Source organism: Grammomys surdaster, unplaced genomic scaffold (assembly GCF_004785775.1).
Source record: "Grammomys surdaster isolate TR1022 unplaced genomic scaffold, NIH_TR_1.0 99, whole genome shotgun sequence".
NCBI classification, from domain to species: Eukaryota; Metazoa; Chordata; class Mammalia; order Rodentia; family Muridae; genus Grammomys; species Grammomys surdaster.
This window is the reverse complement of record NW_021604578.1, coordinates 85921-91539: the sequence shown is the minus strand read 5'-3', so window position 1 is coordinate 91539 and position 5619 is coordinate 85921.

The window sequence follows — 5619 nt, the reverse complement described above, 5'->3', positions numbered from 1 at the left end:
AGAGAGATTTTAAAAATAAAAAAAAAACTGGAGGGGAAAGAGCTGTGTCTGGCTATGCCTTTATTTCTCCAACTTCTGGGCATAGGCAGCTCTGCTGAGGCTTTGGTGACAGTAAAGAGAAGGCAAATGTAATTAGAGAAGCTTTGCTCCCTAGAGGGGTCCCTAGCCGGCGCTGACTGAAGTAGCGATTACACGCTATTGGAGAGACAGTTTAGGAGCAGCCTGCCAGGGAGCCAGCAGGCTTTCCAGCCAGCTCTTAGATTTACACTGTTCCGTGGAGCTTGCTAATTGACCTGTATTTCTGACTGAAAAAAATTTCCCCAAGGAGGCGAATGAAAGTAGAGAATGAGGATCTCTCATCTCACAGGGCGGCACAGGAACAGAGCGCAGAACCCCGGAGACTGATCATTATTTAAACATAAAAGCGTTTTCCAGAAGGGTCCGGCAAGCCTCAGGAGCAGGTGCGGGTTGGGGGTGAGTGGCAAGTTTCTGATGGAAATCTCGGGTCGCTGCCTCCCTCCTGCTCCCCCGGGGCCCCCCCCCCCCCGCCACCCCGCCTTGCGTTACTTCAGCTTGCCTTTTTGGAATTAGAATTGTAAAGCTAAGGAGTATTCTGTGAGAACCAAGCAGTTATTCATTTGCATGCAGATCTGTGCATATGCAAGAAAAGGCCGCTTGTCTGTGGTATGCAGAAAAACTTCAGCCTGGGAGAAGTAAGTATTTAACTGTTGTCAGGAGGCAGGAAAAGGAGACGGGTGGAGGTAGGGTCCAGTTGTTTCACATTTTTTAAAAAAAGATTTATTTATTTTATGTATATGAGTACACTGTAGCTGTCTTGGGAATCGAACTCAGGACCTCTGGAAGAGCAGTCAGTGCTCTTAACTGCTGAGCCATCTCTCCAGCCCCACATATGTGTGTGTGTGTGTGTGTGTGTGTGTGTGTTTAACCATGTGGATATCTTCTGTAAGTTTTTGTTTTTATTATAATTAGCCCATGACCTAGGGGCATGATATACATTTATCTCTATTGTTATCTGAGAATGTTTCCTGTCTCTGAGGACCATATATGTAAAAGTAACTCTAATATAATAACCTGCCCCACCTGCCTGGGATGATGGAATCCAACACTCACAAAAGGGAGAGTCTTGAACTAGATGACCAAGAGAGGCACAGAAGCAGGCACAACGCAAGCCAAATGACAAAATTACCAATCAACTAAGAGTATTCAAATATTGATGGTTAGAGAAAGAGAGAAAGAAAGAAAGAAAGAAAGAAAGAAAGAAAGAAAGGAAGGAAGGAAGAAAACCAGGTGTAGTGGAACATACTTCTAATCTCAGCAGTTGGAGGCAGAGGAAGGCGGGTCTCAGTGATATCAAGGCCAGCCTGGTCTACAAAGTGAGTTCTAGGACAGCTAGGACTACCTAGTGAAACAAACCCTATCTCAATAAATAGATAAATATATGGGTAGATAGACAGACAGATAGATAGTGGTTTGAATACGCTTAGCCCAGGGAATGGCACTATTTGGAGGTGTGGCTTTGTTTGAGGAAGTGTGTCACTGTGGGGGTAGACAATGAGACCCTCCTCCTAACCACATGGGAGCCAGTCTTCTCCTAGTAGCCTTCAGATGAAGATGTACAACTCTTAGATCCTCTTGCACCATGCCTGCCCAGAAGCTGCCATGGTCCTGCCTTGATGATAATGGACTGAATCTCTGAACCTGTAAGCCAGCCCCAATTAAATGTTGTCCTTTTAAGAGTTGCCTTGGTCATGGTATCTGTTCACAGCAGTAAAACCCTAACTAAGACAGACAGACAGACAGACAGACAGACAGACAGACAGACGACATTTGTGTGCTCCTATGCTTTCCACCGGGCCTACAGGAGCAATAAGGGAGAGCCAAAACTATAGGAATACATCAGGTAGGCTTTCTAAATTCATTTTCTCTTGAAGTTAGGACTTGGAGAGCCTGACACAGCGAACCCTAGACTCAGAATCATGGCAGTACACTACACAAGGAGTTCTTGGTGCTCCCGAATACTCAGAAGCAAATTCAGAGCAGTGCTTAGCCTCTGCTTGGAGACTGTTCCTGGATGTTAGCCTGAGGGGTAGCAAGTGGCTCAATTACATTTATCAGTGGAGCAAAGCTGTGTCTCAACCAGGCTGTGGCCTCTCCTTTTTGTCTCTGACTCGTTATCCCAGGATAAGGTGGCCTTGTTACTTTTGTATTGAGGAATCACTAAAAGGAAGAAGAGAAGAAATGGGGAGGGGGGCGCTGCTGACTATTCTATTCTGAGTTTGAGTGAAGAGCCTTTGGGTGGAGCTGTGTGACTGCTGTATCTCAGATGAGCCTGAGGCTTTCAAATACTGTGGAGGATTTGCTCTGGGCTCCGGGGAGACCGGTGTTGGGTGGGGAGTTTTTGTGGTGTGGTCAGAGATTGGCAGGGGGTCTGCCTGGGAGGAGCTCCTGCCACAGGTCAGGAGTGATGAGAGAAAGAGAGAGAGAGAGAGAGAGAGAGAGAGAGAGAGAGAGAGAGAGAGAGAGAGAAGAGAGAGAGAGAGAGAGAGAGAGAGAGAGAGATGGAAGACACCCAGATGCTGCCTTAGGCTTGTCTTTCCCCTCACCCAGTCCCGCAGATCCCAAAACTGCATCAACCCTTATCCTGTTACATACCCATACTCCATCTCCAGTTCCATGGGGCAGAACTGGATTCCACAACAGGTGGAGACTTACTCCCATGAACGTATCAGTAGATCCCAGAGACTTTAAATGGAGAGGTAAAAGTCTTAAGATATTCTGCAACTTGGTGGGTCTTTCTTTTCTTTTCTTTTCTTTTCTTTTCTTTTCTTTTCTTTTCTTTTCTTTTCTTTTTTGGTTTGGTTTTTTCAAGACAGGGTTTCTCTGTGTAGCCCTGGTTCTCCTGGAACTCACTCTGTAGACCAGGCTACCCTTGAACTCACGAACTCAGAAATCCGCCTGCCTCTGCCTCCCAAGTGCTGGGATTAAAGGCGTGCACCACCACCGCCTGGCAGGGGTATTTTCAATGCTTCTAAATTATCACAGAAATATCGAGACTGGGGTTTATTAGACTTGTTTTATGGCCAGTGATACAGTTTGTGGTGGGCCCCAGAGGGGACTGCAAAACATCAGCCCTTTTCTCTTCCTCTGTTTCTGGTCTACAGTAAGAGGTTTTGTTTCACTGTGCCTGTTTCCCCATAACGTGTGACTCACCACAGGCCCCAAATCATTGACACCAAGAAACTGTGACTATCAGAACCCCCAAAACTGTGTGCCCCAGTGAACCTTTCATGCCATGCCTCTTTGTTATAGTAACAGAAAGAAACATAGCACATTTAGTTTGACTTGAATTTTTAATTGCATGTGCGGCATGACAAGGACGGAGGGGCACCTATGGGCTTTTTTCTTTTTGTGAGGTACCAGGGACTGAGGGGTGCCACAGCGTCATGTACAATGAACATCCTCCCACTGAGCTATTTCCCTGGAGGAGAACATGAAAGCCTGTCAGGCTCAAACCTACCTGTGTCTAGTTGGTCAAATCCTCCCCTTAACAAGCCTCCCTCCTTTCCACCTTTCTCGATATAAGGTTATTCCCCAGATCTACCTACTTGATCATCCCAAAAGGCAGATTAAAAAGAAAGAATCTTTTTACGTATTAACTGTCTATATGTGGAGGATGCACACATGTTGCATGTGCACTCAGAAGTCACACGTTGCCTGTGCATGTAGAAGTCAGAAGATAACATGTGGGCCTCAGGGATTGAACTCGGGTGGGTCTTCAGGCTTGGTGACAAGTGTCCTTGTATACCAAACCACTTCACCAGACCCCCAAATGCAGACTTTTATATATTATTTACTTCTTAGACTCCCATAAGTCTGTGTGGTCAGTGTGCCCCTTCTTGGTAATTATCTGTGGTATGATTTCTGTACGGACATTTCTGTACTCATTCACACAAGAATGCAAGCAAGAGGTCTAGAGAGATGGCTCAGAGGTTAAGAACACTGCCTGCTCTTCCAGAGGTCCTGAGTTCAATTCCCAGCAACCACATGGTGGCTCACAACCATCTGTAATGGAATCTAATGCCCTCTACTGGTGTGTCTGATGACAGCTACAGTGTGCTCATATACATAAAATAAATAAATCTTAAAAAAAAAAAAAGAATGCAAGCAAGAAGAGCATTTCATCATTTACCTAAATATGTCCGCCCTGTCAGAAGCGCTTGAAACATGTTTCAGGAATTGGCAGGTTATTAAGTGACTTCTTACACTTTTAGTTTAATGCTACATTAAGCACACATTTTTTTTTTTTTGTGGTAAATTCTAGTTTATTTTCTTGCTTAACCGTCTAGTGGTTGGCTGACCTTCGAGAGTTTTCATAGGCTTCAATATTGTCTTTTTTTTTCCTTTCGTCTGTTCCTTCCCCACAGCTCTTCTGAATTCTCCAAGCAGAAGTCAGGGCTGCCTCTGCAGTCTCCAGGATGTTTGCTTTCTACCCTTCCTGGTGCACATGCTCATTCTGCCCATTCTCTTACGGGTTCCTGCCCAGTCTTACTCTTTCAGACTTCTGAGCACCCAGGATCCTTGAAGGGTTCCTAGATGCTGGATGAATTGACTTGAATTGCACAGATATTTTTAAAGCTGCCATGACTCCTCAGAAGGTAGGAAACTAGATATTTTTCTCATATTTTTATTATCTGAAAAGTTGAACACTATAAATAATGGTTTTACAACAATTTTTTTTAAAAAAATAAAAGGTAAAACATGTTTTAAAATGCTTTTATGCCTTTCTCTGACACAAGAGTGGGTTTTCTGGGCAGCTCATATCTGGTGGAAAGTTTCTGAGACGCTGTGGTTTTGATGAAATGTCCCTCTGCTTTCCTAAGACAGGCTACTGTTCCCTAAGAAGCACGAAGCAGGTGGGCAGACATTCCTAAGGGACCATCATCTGAGTTGGGGGCACCGGAATGTTTGCAAACCAGCGTTTGTGCCAGCCCCTGGACAACCCAAATACCCCGAGTTGGGAAGGCTGCCAAGGCTAACGGGATCACACGACGTGTAGAAAAGCCTTAATTCTTCCCAGGCTTTATTTTTAGGATGTGCTATGTTAGTCACTTCCAGAAGATTTAACTTTATTTTTAAAGCACAAAAAATAATCTCTGCTCTGTCCTTAAGACCTTCTCTACACTTCTCAGCTTCTCCAAACAGCTCTTTAAATATACACACCCATGCCCTTGCCTGGGCCCTTCTTCCTGATCCTCTGAGTTTATATCTCCTCAACTGAGCCAAAAGCAACACAAAGTAGCAAGCAGTAAGTTAAATTCTGCCTCTAAGGCTCAAGCAGCTCACTGTCTGCCCGGGATCCCAAGGAGTCCCCAGTCTCTTTTCCCCAAAGACCATAGACAGTTAAACGCCTGAAAGAATGATCTGAGATCTTCTTCAACCGTGAAAACTATTCCTATAGGTTTCATGCCAGGTGCCTTTACAAATCCAGGTTCCCCAAATGGAACACATTTGCTTTTTTTCGTAGCCCTTAAATCTCAATCTCTCTTAATCTCCCTCCCCTTCCCTTCTCTCCCCTCCCTCCCTCCCTCCCTCCCTCTC